The following is a 17,532-nucleotide window of genomic DNA, read 5'->3' as shown; positions in this document are numbered from 1 at the left end:
TGCTAATCGTAATTGAAGTAGAATTGATGGATCATTATCCTTTTAACTTAAACACTAGGGTAGAAAATGAAATGTCCCGTTCTTATTGATTAAAAACATTCCATATTAATTGATTTCGTTGCGAGGTTTTGACCTCTATATGAGACGTTTTTCAAATACTGCATTCATTTTTAAAACAAACCATAACCTTTATTTCATAAATAAAGGTTTAAAAAGCTTTACGTAGATTATCAAATAATGATAATCTAAAATATCCTATTTACACACGACCATTACATAATGGTTTACAATACAAATATGTTACATCGAAATCAGTTTCTTGAATGCAGTTTTTACACAATATCATACAAACATGGACTCCAAATCTTGTCCTTATTTTAGTATACAACAGCGGAAGCTCTTAGTATTCACCTGAGAATAAACATGCTTTAAACGTCAACAAAAATGTTGGTGAGTTATAGGTTTAACCTATATATATCAAATCGTAACAATAGACCACAAGATTTCATATTTCAATACACATCCCATACATAGAGATAAAAATCATTCATATGGTGAACACCTGGTAACCGACATTAACAAGATGCATATATAAGAATATCCCCATCATTCCGGGACACCCTTCGGATATGATATAAATTTCGAAGTACTAAAGCATCCGGTACTTTGGATGGGGTTTGTTAGGCCCAATAGATCTATCTTTAGGATTCGCGTCAATTAGGGTGTCTGTTCCCTAATTCTTAGATTACCAGACTTAATAAAAAGGGGCATATTCGATTTTGATAATTCAACCATAGAATGTAGTTTCACGTACTTGTGTCTATTTTGTAAATCATTTATAAAACCTGCATGTATTCTCATCCCAAAAATATTAGATTTTAAAAGTGGGACTATAACTCACTTTCACAGATTTTTACTTCGTCGGGAAGTACGACTAGGCCACTGGTTGATTCACGAACCTATAACAATATATACATATATATCAAAGTATGTTCAAAATATATTTACAATACTTTTAATACATTTTGATGTTTTAAGTTTATTAAGTCAGCTGTCCTCGTTAGTAACCTACAACTAGTTGTCCACAATTAGATGTACAGAAATAAATCGATAAATATTATCTTGAATCAATCCACGACCCAGTGTATACGTATCTCAGTATTGATCACAACTCAAACTATATATATTTTGGAATCATCCTCAACCCTGTATAGCTAACTCCAACATTCACATATAGAGTGTCTATGGTTGTTCCGAAATATATATAGATGTGTCGACATGATAGGTCGAAACATTGTATACGTGTCTATGGTATCTCAAGATTACAAAATATACAATACAAGTTGATTAAGTTATGGTTGGAATAGATTTGTTACCAATTTTCACGTAGCTAAAATGAGAAAAATTATCCAATCTTGTTTTACCCATAACTTCTTCATTTTAAATCCGTTTTGAGTGAATCAAATTGCTATGGTTTTATATTGAACTCTATTTTATGAATCTAAACAGAAAAAGTATAGTTTTATAGTCTGAAAAATAAGTTACAAGTCATTTTTGTAAAGGTAGTCATTTCAGTAAGAACGACGTCTAGATGACCATTTTAGAAAACATACTTCCACTTTGAGTTTAACCATAATTTTTGGATATAGTTTCATGTTCATAATAAAAATAATTTTCCCAGAATAATAACTTTTAAATCAAAGTTTATCATAGTTTTTAATTAACTAACCCAAAACAGCCCGCGGTGTTACTACGACGGCGTAAATTCGGTTTTACGGTGTTTTTCGTGTTTCCAGGTTTTAAATCATTAAGTTAGCATATCATATAGATATAGAACATGTGTTTAGTTGATTTTAAAAGTCAAGTTAGAAGGATTAACTTTTATTTGCGAACAAGTTTAGAATTAACTAAACTATGTTCTAGTGATTACAAGTTTAAACCTTCGAATAAGATAGCTTTATATGTATGAATCGAATGATGTTATGAACATCATTACTACCTTAAGTTCCTTGGATAAACCTACTGGAAATGAGAAAAATAGATCTAGCTTCAAAGGATCCTTGGATGGCTTGAAAGTTCTTGAAGCAGAATCATGACACGAAAACAATTTCAAGTAAGATTTCCACTCGCAATAAGATTGTTATAGTTATAGAAATTGAATTAAAGTTTGAATATGATTATTACCTTGTATTAGAAAGATAACCTACTGTAAGTAACAAAGGTTTCTTGATCTTGGATGATTACTTGGAATGGATTTAGAAAACTTGGAAGTAAACTTGCAATCTTGGAAGTATTCTTGATTTTATGAAACTAGAACTTTTGGAATTTATGAAGAACACTTAGAACTTGAAGATAGAACTTGAGAGAGATCAATTAGATGAAGAAAATTTAAGAATGAAAGTGTTTGTAGGTGTTTTTGGTCGTTGGTGTATGGATTAGATATAAAGGATATGTAATTTTGTTTTCATGTAAATAAGTCATGAATGATTACTCATATTTTTGTAATTTTGTAATTTTGTATATACTGAAATGTCCCGTTCTTATTGATTAAAAACGTTCCATATTAATTGATTTCATTGCGAGGTTTTGACCTCTATATGAGACGTTTTTCAAAGACTGCATTCATTTTAAAACAAACCATAACCTTTATTTCATCAATAAAGGTTTAAAAAGCTTTACGTAGATTATCAAATAATGATAATCTAAAATATCCTGTTTACACACGACCATTACATAATGGTTTACAATACAAATATGTTACAACAAAATAAGTTTCTTGAATGCAGTTTTTACACAATATCATACAAGCATGGACTCCAAAACTCGTCCTTATTTAAGTATGCGACAGCGGAAGCTCTTAATAATCACCTGAGAATAAACATGCTTAAAACGTCAACAAAAATGTTGGTGAGTTATAGGTTTAACCTATATATATCAAATCATAATAATAGACCACAAGATTTCATATTTCAATACACATCCCATACATAGAGATAAAAATCATTCATATGGTGAACACCTGGTAACCGACATTAACAAGATGCATATATAAGAATATCCCCATCATTCCGGGACACCCTTCGAATATGATATAAATTTCGAAGTACTAAAGCATCCGGTACTTTGGATGGGGCTTGTTGGGCCCGATAGATCTATCTTTAGGATTCGCGTCAATTAGGGTGTCTGTTCCCTAATTCTTAGATTACCAGACTTAATAAAAAGGGGCATATTCGATTTCGATAATTCAACCATAGAATGTAGTTTCACGTACTTGTGTCTATTTTGTAAATCATTTATAAAACCTGCATGTATTCTCATCCCAAAAATATTAGATTTTAAAAGTGGGACTATAACTCACTTTCACAGATTTTTTACTTCGTCGGGAAGTAAGACTTGGCCACTGTTGATTCACGAACCTATAACAATATATACATATATATTAAAGTATGTTCAAAATATATTTACAACACTTTTAATATATTTTGATGTTTTAAGTTTATTAAGTCAGCTGTCCTCATTAGTAACCTATAACTAGTTGTCCACAGTTAGATGTACAGAAATAAATCGATAAATATTATCTTGAATCAATCCACGGCCCAGTGTATACGTATCTTAGTATTGATCACAACTCAAACTATATATATTTTGGAATCAACCTCAACCCTGTATAGCTAACTCCAACATTCACATATAGAGTGTCTATGGTTGTTCCGAAATATATATAGATGTGTCGACATGATAGGTCGAAACATTGTATACGTGTCTATGGTATCTCAAGATTACATAATATACAATACAAGTTGATTAAGTTATGGTTGGAATAGATTTGTTACCAATTTTCACGTAGCTAAAATGAGAAAAATTATCCAATCTTGTTTTACCCATAACTTCTTCATTTTTAATCCGTTTTGAGTGAATCAAATTGCTATGGTTTCATATTGAACTCTATTTTATGAATCTAAACAGAAAAGTATAGGTTTATAGTCGGAAAAATAAGTTACAAGTCGTTTTTGTAAAGGTAGTCATTTCAGTCGAAAGAACGACGTCTAGATGACCATTTTAGAAAACATACTTCCACTTTTAGTTTAACCATAATTTTTGGATATAGTTTCATGTTCATAATAAAAATAATTTTCTCAGAATTACAACTTTTAAATCAAAGTTTATCATAGTTTTTAATTAACTAACCCAAAACAGCCCGCGGTGTTACTACGACGGCGTAAATCCGGTTTTACGGTGTTTTTCGTGTTTCCAGGTTTTAAATCATTAAGTTAGCATATCATATAGATATAGAACATGTGTTTAGTTAATTTTAAAAGTCAAGTTAGAAGGATTAACTTTTGTTTGCGAACAATTTTAGAATTAACTAAACTATGTTCTAGTGATTACGAGTTTAAACCTTCGAATAAGATAGTTTTATATATATGAATCGAATGATGTTATGAACATCATTACTACCTTAAGTTCCTTGTATAAACCTACTAGAAAAGAGAAAAATGGATCTAGCTTCAACGGATCCTTGGATGGCTCGAAGTTCTTGAAGCAGAATCATGACACGAAAACAAGTTCAAGTAAGATCATCACTTGAAATAAGATTGTTATAGTTATAGAAATTGAACCAAAGTTTGAATATGATTATTACCTTGTATTAGAATGATAACCTACTGTAAGAAACAAAGATTTCTTGAGGTTGGATGATCACCTTACAAGATTGGAAGTGAGCTAGCAAACTTGAAAGTATTCTTGATTTTATGTAACTAGAACTTGTAGAATATATGAAGAACACTTAGAACTTGAAGATAGAACTTGCGAGAGATCAATTAGATGAAGAAAATTGAAGAATGAAAGTGTTTGTAGGTGTTTTTGGTCGTTGGTGTATGGATTAGATATAAAGGATATGTAATTTTGTTTTCATGTAAATAAGTCATGAATGATTACTCATATTTTTGTAATTTTATGAGATATTTCATGCTAGTTGCCAAATGATGGTTCCCACATGTGTTAGGTGACTCACATGGGCTGCTAAGAGCTGATCATTGGAGTGTATATACCAATAGTACATACATCTAAAAGCTGTGTATTGTACGAGTACGAATACGGGTGCATACGAGTAGAATTGTTGATGAAACTGAACGAGGATGTAATTGTAAGCATTTTTGTTAAGTAGAAGTATTTTGATAAGTGTATTGAAGTCTTTCAAAAGTGTATAAATACATATTAAAACACTACATGTATATACATTTTAACTGAGTCGTTAAGTCATCGTTAGTCGTTACATGTAAGTGGTGTTTTGAAACCTTTAGGTTAACGATCTTGTTAAATGTTGTTAACCCAATGTTTATAATATCAAATGAGATTTTAAATTATTATATTATCATGATATTATCATGTATGAATATCTCTTAATATGATATATATACATTAAATGTCTTTACAACGATAATCGTTACATATATGTCTCGTTTAAAAATCATTAAGTTAGTAGTCTTGTTTTTAGATATGTAGTTCATTGTTAATATACTTAATGATATGTTTACTTATCATCGTATCATGTTAACTATATATATATCCATATATATGTCATCATATAGTTTTTACAAGTTTTAACGTTCGTGAATCACCGGTCAACTTGGGTGGTCAATTGTCTATATGAAACATATTTCAATTAATCAAGTCTTAACAAGTTTGATTGCTTAACATATTGGAAACATTTAATCATGTAAATATCAATCTCAATTAATATATATAAACATGGAAAAGTTCGGGTCACTACATATACCAATAGTACATACATCTAAAAGCTGTGTATTGTACGAGTACGAATACGGGTGCATACGAGTAGAATTGTTGATGAAACTGAACGAGGATGTAATTGTAAGCATTTTTGTTAAGTAGAAGTATTTTGATAAGTGTCTTGAAGTCTTTCAAAAGTGTATGAATACATATTAAAACACTACATGTATATACATTTTAACTGAGTCGTTAAGTCATCGTTAGTCGTTACATGTAAATGTTGTTTTGAAACCTTTAGGTTAACGATCTTGTTGAATGTTGTTAACCCATTATTTATTATAACAAATGAGATGTTAAATTGTTATATTATCATGATATTATGATATATAATATATCTTAATATGATATATATACAGTTAAATGTCGTTACAATGATAATCGTTACATATATGTCTCGTTTCGAAATCATTAAGTTAGTAGTTGATGTTTGAGCAGAGGGGTATAAAATACTATTAATTTTTAGCAGAAAATACTATTAAATACGATACAATTTTACACAAGATATTTATTTATTTATAGAATGGATATACTTAAACCTTGCTACAACACTTATAGGCAGTGTACCTAATCGTACAGTAGTGTAGTTTTTAGTAAGTCCGTTTCGTTCCACAGGGAAATCTTTAAGCAAAGCTCAACGCTATATTAGTTTACTTTTATAAAAATACAAATATATATATAAGTAATATTATTATTATAAAGGGGGGTTTTTACCGTTTAATGACCGGTTTGTCGATTTTTAAACTTTAGTCGCAGTTAAAACCTAATTTAAAATATAAAATAAATACAAGACTTAAATTAAAGCGTAAAGTAAATAACGATAATGAAATTGCGAATAAAAATGCGATAAAATAAAATTGCGATAATTAAAAGGTACGATAATTAAAAGTGCGATTAAATAACAATAAATAAAAGTGCGATAATTAGAAGTGCAATTAAATATAAAATAAAGGAAATTAAATATGAAATAAAAGAATTATGCTTATTTAAACTTCCATAATCATGATGTTTGACGTGTTGATTTTAGTTTTATGCCCATGGGTTAATTGTCCTTTGTCCTGGATTATTCAATATGTCCGTCTGGTTTTTGTCCATAACAGTCCATCAGTCATAAATATAAATTGCAAGTGTCCTTGTCAAATTATTATTATACCCGAAGATAAATATTCCAACTAATTGGGGATTCGAATTGTAACAAGGTTTTAATACTTTGTTTAATGAATACACCAGGTTATCGACTGCGTGTAAACCAAGGTTTTACTACTTTGTTAACAATTACACCAATTACCCTTGAATGTAATTTCACCCCTGTTTTAATTATTCTAGTGGCTATTAATCCATTCCCGTATCCGGTTAAATGAACGATTATTCGTACAAATAAATACCCCGCCCATCGTGTCCGATCGAGTGTATATGGTAATTTATAGGGACGCCCAATTGTAAATCTTTATATTAACATTAACAAACTTTCATTTAGTTAAACAAATATAAAGCCCATTAATAGCCCATAGTCTAGTTTCCACAAGTGTCGTTCTTTTGTCCAAACCTCAATTATGGTACAAAGCCCAATTACCCAATTTTAGTAATTAGCCCAACATCATGATTACTTCGTTTTAAATAAGCATAATAATAACTTAGCTACGAGACATTAATATAAAAAGGTTGAACATAACTTACAATGATTAAAAATAGCGTAGCGTTACACGGACAGAATTTCGACTTACACCCTTACAACATTCGCTAACATACCCTTATTATTAGAATTATAATTAAAATTAAAATATAAATTATAAATATAAATATATATTACTCGTATATATTGAGAGAGAGATGAAAAATATGATGATGATTTTGATCAGAATTCGGGTTGATTTATAGCCAGGAATGATTTTTGGGGCTCCGCGACTCGCGGCCAAATAGCCTTCAAACTCCGCGAGTCGCGGAGAGGTATTTTCAGTTTTCACCCTTGGAGTTTCCTGCTGCCGACGGTTTTAAATATATATATATAATATATATATAATTAATATAATTAATTATATATTATATTATATTTATATACATAGTTAACTTGTAATTTTTAGTCCGTTGCGTCGAGCGTTAAGAGTTGACTCTAGTCCCGGTTCCGGATTTTCGAACGTCCTCGCGTACAATTTAATATCTTGTACTTTGCGTTTTGAATCTTGTACTCTTGTGATTTCGAGACGTTTCTTATCAATAATTGGAACCTTTTTGATTGTCTTTTGTTCTTTTGAGCTTTTTGGTCGTTTGCGTCTTCAAATCGTCGAATCTGTCTTTTGTCTTCACCTTTTATTATTTAAACGAATATCACTTGTAAATAGAACAATTGCAACTAAAAGCTTGTCTTTCTTGAGGAATAATGCTATGAAATATATGTTCGTTTTTAGCATTATCAAATATTCCCACACTTGAGCGTTGCTTGTCCTCAAGCAATATCGTCTTGAAATACTAGAATCACTTTTTTTATTCTTCACACTTTGTACATCAGTGATTTCTATACGGCGGTATAAACAATGGTAGTAACGATATGGTTTACAGTCCCACATGACTATAAAAATTTAGATCCATTAAGGAAATTGGATCTTTATGAAAACATTTGATCTTTTGAAAATTAAATCTAGTTTTTACCCTAGATAAATTTTCCGGAATAACCCTTTACCGGTGTTTGCAAAATATTTTTGTGGGTTTGGTGGGTTTCAGATTTGAAAATTTTAGCTCAAAACTTGCGGTTTTGTGTCACCCACTTGCTAACCTTGTATTTGGAAAGCAACACGTCCAGTTTACTTATTCCGTATATTACCTTTCGGCAAACTACCGTCCGGTTGTAAAGGAAAGCGTTGAACAAGCAACTGTTAAGGCAATGTCCCGTGACATGCTTTTAATTATGGTCTATAACGTGTCGGACGCAATTACTATCCTTGGTAGGAGCAATAGTAAAGCTCACCCTTATAATTTGTCGGTCTGGCACAAAGTCCTGTCTTTGACCATGTTATGCAACCACCGTTCTTACGGTTGACACCCGATTTAATTCAGGTGACCTAATGAATTCCAGGTGAATTCCTAGGATTTTACGTTCAATGGTAATGAACGTATTGAAAATAGGGTTTTCAGAAAACAAATCGGTTTGTATTTTTGATCAAAATATTTTCTCGTTTAAGCTCGAGTTTAGATATCATCGAATTCCATGAGTTTGTAATTCTCAATCTTTAAGGTCAATCTCTAGGATTGAGTAATATCAGTCTTAAAAGCTGATTTTTAATCTTTAAGGAGATTATCCTTTCTGGGGATCTGATTCATTAGTCTTATCCAGCTAATTTGCACGGTGCCTCCCCATTGTACGAGATAAATCCTTCTCATGGTTAGGATAAATCTGACCACTTGACGACCCTGTTTAATGCTGAGGTCCGTGGATTTCCTGCTGATTTTAGTGATGATTTTTCTAGATTTTTCGTCAACCTACAGCTGGTCTGAACGACAACTTCATGACCTAAATCAAGAAGCGCGTGTCTTTTTCGGAAGACTTTACTTCCTTTTAATGATGGAATTGATTCATCGTGTAGATCCATCTCTTCTTTTCTTTCATTGGGTAAAACAGTTTAGTTTAGATCAAAGCAAAAGTATTTTCAGTTATTTGTTACAAATATATGTGGCATATGTTTAAAATAACTTGGTAAATTTTCCCACACTTGGCTTTTTATTTTTCTTTTTATCGTCCTCTATTCCATTTTAAATGAATTTTAACATTTTAGTTTGTTTCTCAATTTATGTCCTTTCCGAGGTAACAATAATTTCGGTGTTAAAACCTAGTTTTATCGTTCATAAATATGTATAAACATGATTTTAATTCATTTAATTGAAAATTTCGAAAAATTTTACTAGAATTGGGTAGTCAGTATATAAGACTAGGGCTGTTCTTTATTATCAGAGAGCACTAGATTCTAATACAACTACTGCTTTACTAGTATTTTTAATGGTAACCAAGTGTATAAAGTAAAAGTTTTAAAATCCGAAAGAATTTAACCCCTTCCCACACTTAAGATCTTGCAATGCCCTCATTTGCAAGAAATCAGTAACAATTTAAATTATTGAGGGTGATTTGTGTGAAAATGATTAAATTTTTACCAAAGTTTCCAAATATATTGGCGTTTGTTTGCTGAATGATAAATGGTGCACGTCATTTGTTCATTCCGTCTTGTTGTTATTTCACATACATTTTGCATCATTGTCGTCAAAATTACTTGCTTTTGCTGAACTTAATGCCAGTCTTTGAAAATGCGTTGTTTTACCCTGTTGTGTACATAAGATAAACTGCAAACATATATACATATTTTTGAAGTTTGGTTTATTACCCCACATTCAAAAATTATTAAAATCTAAAAATAAAAGTTAGATAATTATAAAAATGATTACAATATTAACAAAAGTATTAAACATATCAATAATTACATATTACAAAATAATAAAAATAAAAAGTAACTAAGGATGATATTGGTACCAATAGGGGTTCCACGCATAACCATAAGTGCTATAGAATGCTTCGGCAGGGTCATACGTAGGATATGGTGGCTGCATCTCTATCGACCAAGGAGGGAAGACGGGTTTCGGTGTAGGAATATAGTTTCTACCTATGTTTTGGCAATGCGCTATGATCTGGTTCTGATGAACTTGCCAATCTTCAAATGCTCTCTGTCTAGCATTTTCGTATTCCTGAGAAGCTATAAACCTTTGCATTTCTTGCATCTGGTTCCCCCCTCCTACATTACCTTGTTCCTGGTTTCTCTCTACCTGTGGATGTCTACCATTGTATCGTACTGCGGCGTTATTTCGCCGCTTCAACACTTTCGCACCATGGTATACATTTAAACCTATAGTGTCGCGGGGTTCCGGCTCTTCTACTAATAATCCCCCCCGACTTATATCCACACCGAGATATTCACCAATCAAAGTAATAAAAATACCACCTCCTATTATGCTATGTGGACGCATCCCCCGAACCATAGCTGATAAATAATAACCCACACAATATGGTATACTTACAGCGCTGTGTGGGTCTCGAATACACATATGGTAAAACAAATCTTGTTCATTTACCTTTTCTTTGTTTTTACCCCTTTGTGTAATCGAGTTAGCTAAAAACCTATGTATTACTCTTAATTCGGCTCTATCTATATCCAAATAAGAGTAGTTTCCCCCTTTAAAACGGTGGTGGCTTGTCATTTGACTCCACACACCGTGTGTATCAAAATTTTCATCTATTTTCCTACCGTTTAGTATCAATCCTCTACAATCGGCAGACGCTAATTCCTCAGGCGTATATATACGTAAAGCCTGAGCCATGTCCAGTAAAGACATGTGGCGCATCGAACCGCCTAACAAAAATCTAACAAAAGAACGATCGGTTAAACTGGCTACCCGATCATTCAACTCTATACTACATAACAACTCTTCACACCATACTTTATATACAGGTCTGCGTATGGTGAATAAACATATCCAGTCATTAAAAGAAGAATTACCATACCTCTGTATCAGTAATTCCCTAATTGGCCCGGCCAATTCTACAGCTTCCAAGGGTCCCCATTCTATGACCCTTGGTACCTCAACAACCTTAGAGTGAAGAGTATGCAAACCCCGTTGATATTTTGGATAATCTATCCAAAGTCTGTCAAATCGCAGGTTCGGGTGTAACTGTTCCAAGTGCATATCTGAAAAGGTCATGACTGGATGAGGTACATCCTGCTTGTAGTAGTTATCTACCTCCTGTTGTTCTAAGTTCTCAGCAGGAGCATGGCGGGCTTGGGATGAAGATTCACCCCTTTCAGTCTGTTTTCTTGAGTAGTTCCTAGATATCATCCTTCTCAACATGATTGTAGTGAAAAATTTGAAGATTAACGGTGAAAAATCGAGTTTTTGGGATGATTTTCGTGGGTTTTCTCGGGTTTTTTTTCGAGCTGTATTTGGGTGTTTTTGTGTGTGTGTGAGTGATCAGTCGAGCAGCTCTTTTATTTTTTTTCTGGGTTTTGGACCCTCCGCGAGTCGCGGAGGTTTTCACTGAAAACTCCGCGAGTCGCGGAGTTTTTTTTTTTTTTTTTTTTTTTTTTTTTTTTTTTTTTATAATCTTTAACTTATAAAACAATTAAGAAATTAATTTTAAAATTTTGTTTCCCTTGTTATTTAGGACGAGGTCGTTTCGGATCGATGTCCTAGTCCGTCCCTCGACAAAATTTTAAAATTTGTCTTTTTGTAGCGATTGTTTTAAAAGCTAAGATTTTTGGGTTTTTTCAATGTTTTTGGCATACTTTAAATCAATAAGATTAAAAATAATGATAATAAAAGTTCTCGTCCCTCCCTCGGGTAAAGCAATTTCGGTTCAAAGACCTAGTCTTCAACTTACGACGAATTTTAAAAATCATATTTTTAACTTAATGAGATAAAGTAAATTTTTGTTTTTAAATTCACACAACTTAAATAATAAATTCAAAATTAAAAAATTAAAAATTAAAAATTCACACCAAAATTAAAATTTGAAATGCATAAAATTAAAATTCATATTTTAAAAATTAAAAATTCACACCAAACTTAATTTAAAAATTCATATTATAAATTCACACCAAACTTATATTAATTTTTCAAATATTTATAATTTTAAATATATTGTTTTTACAAAGTTTACAATATTATTTTAAGGTTTAAATATTAATTTTAAAAACATGATAAAATAAAATTGAAAATCTTTTTGTCTTTTTATCCCACTTTAATTAATCAAATATTATCAAAAATATGCGCCCCTCTTTTCGGTAAAGTAATTTCGGTTCCAAGACCTAATTTAACTCATGACGAATTTTTGAAATATTTTAGGTTGATTGATTAAAGATATTTATACCTTAAGAATAAACGTTAAATTTCGCAGTGATGTAATAAATTTTTGAAGGATATCAATAATTTCGGTCGCCAAACCTAATTTTATTTAATACCAATTTAATACTTTTTAGCGAACAAATTAGCGTTTATTATCAAAAGGTTAAAAATAAAAAAAATAAAAACTGTACAGACATACCTGTGAAATAGATTTCTTAGTTATATGATCTTTTATATTCATAAGATAGTCGGTTTAATTGGTCTTCCATGGCTGCATAGGCGTAACCTCGAGCATTCATTGTCTTTTCTTCTAAACATATGAACGGTCCGTCTCTGCATAAAGTAACAAATTCGGTATTTGAATAGGTTTGATTATTTGAACATTTACCTCCATGTGACCATTTTCCGCATTTGTGACATTTTTCTAGGTGTCGTGCTCTTCTTTTCGCTGCGGATTTTGATTTTCCTTTACCAAATTGTAACTTATTATCTTCGCATCTGGATCCTTTTCTAACTCCGTCCATTCTTTCTCTGATTACTGATACTAATTCACTCGGTAGTATGTCATTATTTCTTTTAGTGATCAAAGCGTGTAGCATTAGACCATGGTTTAGTTCACAGGCAGTCTTCATTACGTAAAAACCTAAAAAAATAAAAATTCAGAATGGGGGGAGAAGACTAGTTCTTTAGGGTCTGCTAGGGAAAGACCATACGTGTTCCATTTTCGAGAACTATACGAAAACAGACAATCTAACTCTAACAGAAATATATATTATCCTTTAAAGACTTGATTCTCCCCACACTTAGTTAGCTGTGGCATCGAAATTGTGATTAACTTCGTTGTTGACCTCCATCGGACCATGTATGTAATGTTTAACTCTGTGACCATTAACTTTAAATTCAATCCCATTTGAATTTATTAATTCTATCGTTCCGTATGGGAAAACTCTTTTGACTATGAATGGTCCAGACCATCTTGACTTCAATTTTCCAGGAAATAGCTTGAATCGTGAATTGAAAAGAAGAACTCTATCTCCTTCTTTAAATTCTTTTGAACTTCTGATTCTTTTATCATGCCATTTCTTCGTTCTTTCTTTATAGATTAACGAATTCTCGTATGCTTCATGTCTTAATTCTTCTAATTCGTTTAGTTGATTTAATCGTAGACGTCCGGCTTCATGTAAATCAAGATTACATGTCTTCAAAGCCCAAAATGCTTTGTGTTCAATTTCTACTGGAAGATGACATGCTTTTCCATACACAAGTCTAAAAGGTGTGGTTCCAATTGGAGTTTTGTAGGCTGTTCTAAAAGCCCAGAGTGCATCCTCCAATTTAATGGACCATTCCTTTGGATTTGATCCTACGGTTTTCTCTAGAATATGTTTTAAAGCTCGGTTGGTATTTTCAACTTGTCCACTTGTTTGTGGATGATATGCGGTGGAGATTTTATGAGTTACTCCATATCTTTTAAGAACTTTCTCAAGTTGATTATTACAGAAATGAGTACCCCGATCACTTATTAAAGCTTTCGGTGTTCCAAACCTTGCAAAAAGACGTTTTAAAAAGTTTACTACAACTCGTGCATCGTTAGTTGGGAGAGCTTGTGCTTCCGCCCATTTAGATACATAATCAATGGCTACGAGTATATATAAATTATTATGAGATTTTGGAAATGGACCCATAAAGTCAATACCCCAAATGTCAAATACTTCACATACTTGGATGACATTTTGTGGCATTTCATCACGTTGACTTATTTTTCCGGCCCTTTGACATGCATCACAGGATTTGCAAAGAAGGTGTGCGTCTTTGTAAATTGTAGGCCAATAGAATCCAGCTTCATAAACTTTTCTTGCTGTTAGTTGAGGCCCATAATGCCCTCCTGTTGGTCCTGTGTGACAATGGTTTAAAATTTTACTAGCTTCATCTCCAAATACACATCGGCGTATTATTCCATCGGGACAACTTTTAAACAGATGTGGATCTTCCCAGAAATAGTGTTTTATATCACTGAAGAATTTCTTTCGTCTTTGGTACGATAATCCTTTTACAAGGAATCCACAAACTAAGTAGTTTGCATAGTCTGCAAACCATGGGATTTCTTTATAATCTATCTTCAATAGATATTCATCAGGAAAGTTGTCTTGTATGGCCGATTCATTCAGAACTTCTAATTCGGGATTTTCAAGACGAGAAAGATGATCAGCGGCGAGATTTTCTGCTCCTTTTTTATCTCGGATTTCAATATCAAACTCTTGTAAGAGTAAGATCCAACGGATTAATCTTGGTTTAGCATCTTGTTTTGAAAATAGGTATCTAAGAGCAGAATGGTCGGTATAGACCACCGTTTTTGCTAGAACGAGATATGATCGAAATTTGTCAAAAGCAAAGACAATAGCAAGGAGTTCTTTTTCAGTAGTTGTATAGTTCGTTTGTGCTCCTTGTAATGTCTTACTAGCATAATATATAGGTTGAAATCGTTTTTCAATCCTTTGTCCTAAAACGGCTCCCATTGCAAAATCACTTGCATCGCACATTAGTTCAAATGGTAGATTCCATTTTGGTGTTATCATGATCGGCGCATTAGTGAGTTTTTCTTTAAGAATATTAAAAGATTTGATACATTCATCTGAAAAGATGAATGGCGCATCCTTTTCTAGGAGTTTATTCATAGGAGTGGCAATTTTAGAAAAATCTTTTATAAAACGTCGGTAAAAACCGGCATGCCCTAGAAAACTCCTAACTCCTCTAACATTGGTGGGATGTGGAAGTTTAGCAATTACATCTACTTTAGCTCTATCCACTTCAATTCCTTCTTTTGAAATTTTATGTCCAAGAACGATGCCTTCTTTAACCATGAAATGGCATTTCTCCCAATTAAGTACTAGATTTGATTTTTCGCATCTAATTAGCATTCGTTCCAGATTAACTAGACATGATTTAAATGTATCACCGAAGACTGAAAAGTCATCCATGAATACTTCCATGCATTCTTCTATCATGTCATGAAAAATCGCCATCATACACCTTTGAAAGGTTGCAGGGGCGTTGCAAAGTCCAAATGGCATGCGTTTGTAAGCAAAAGTACCATAAGGGCACGTGAATGTGGTTTTCTCTTGATCTTCGGGTGCTATTGGAATTTGAAAATATCCGGAAAATCCATCTAGAAAACAGTAGTAACTATTTCCGGCTAATCTTTCCAACATTTGATCTATGAAAGGTAAGGGAAAGTGATCTTTTCTGGTGGCGTCATTTAATTTTCTATAATCAATACATACACGCCATCCTGTTACAGTCCTAGTAGGAATAAGCTCATTTTTCTCATTTGTGATGACAGTCATGCCACCCTTCTTAGGCACGCATTGAACTGGGCTTACCCATGGACTATCAGAAATTGGATATATCAAACCTGCATCTAGCAGTTTAATAATTTCCTTTTTAACTACATCTTGCATATTAGGATTTAGTCTTCGTTGGCGTTGCACATACGTTTTATGACCTTCTTCCATAAGGATTTTATGTGTGCAATACGAAGGACTTATTCCTTTAATATCATGAATCTTCCATGCAATGGCTGGTTTATGAGCTTTCAACACAGAAATGAGTTGTGATTTCTCATTTTCAGTAAGAGAAGACGATATTATTACAGGTAATTCAGATTCACCATGTAAATAAGCGTATTCCAAATGGTTTGGAAGTGGCTTTAACTCTAATTTTGGAGGTTCTTCTATCGATGATTTATATCGATATCTGTCTTCTTCTTTTAGCATTTGAATTTCTTCTGTTGTTGGTTCATATCCATTAGCTATAAGTGTAGCTAACATTTCAGCTTCATCAATTGGTTCATTACCTTCTCCTAAAGAACATTCTCCTGTTCCTTGTAATTCTGGAAATTCTTCTAATAATTCTGCATGTGCATCTATAGTTTTAATATAATAACATGTATCATCTGCAGATTGTGGTTGTTGCATTGCTCTATCAACTGAAAAGGTAACACTCTCATCCTCTATACTTAGGGTCAGTTTCTTACCGAACACGTCTATCATTGCTTTAGCCGTGTTTAAGAATGGTCTTCCTAATATGAGAGGAACTTGAGAATCTTCTTCCATGTCCAAAACAACAAAATCTACTGGAAATACTAAAGTACCAACTTTAACTAGCATGTTCTCCATTATCCCTCTAGGATATTTTATTGATCTATCGGCTAGTTGTATGCTTATTCTTGTTGGTTTTAATTCTCCAAGGTCTAGTTTAGCGTATAGTGAATACGGCATTAGATTTATACTAGCACCTAAATCAGCCAATGCTTCTATTGAACTAAGGCTACCCAGAAAACATGGAATTGTGAAACTTCCTGGATCAGATAATTTTTCTGGTATCTTATTCAACAGCACTGCTGAACAATTTGCATTCATAGTAACAGCCGAGAGTTCTTCCATTTTCTTTCTATTCGTGATTAGATCTTTCAAGAATTTAGCATATCTTGGCATTCCTGAAATTACATCAATGAAAGGAAGATTTACATTTATCTGTTTAAACATATCCAAGAACTTGGATTGCTCGGCTTCAAGTTTTTCTTTCTTCATTTTACTCGGATAAGGAAGTGGTGGTTGATATGGTTTAACATAAGGTTTATCCTTAACTGTGTTATCTTTATTAACCTTTTCAACTACCGGTTCTTTTTCCTTATCCTGATCAGGTTGTGGTTCTTGTGTAGTAGGGATAGTTTCATCAGAAGTTACAGGTATTTCAGGTGGTTTAAGTGTTGTACCACTTCTTGTGGTAATAGCTTTAGCTGTTTCATTCCGGGGGTTAGCATTTGTATCGCTTGGTAAACTTCCCGGTTTTCTTTCACCTATTAACCTT

The sequence above is a fragment of the Rutidosis leptorrhynchoides genome, chromosome 4 (assembly GCF_046630445.1).
Source record: "Rutidosis leptorrhynchoides isolate AG116_Rl617_1_P2 chromosome 4, CSIRO_AGI_Rlap_v1, whole genome shotgun sequence".
Lineage (NCBI taxonomy): Eukaryota > Viridiplantae > Streptophyta > Magnoliopsida > Asterales > Asteraceae > Rutidosis > Rutidosis leptorrhynchoides.
Note: the sequence above shows the minus strand (reverse complement) of the source record.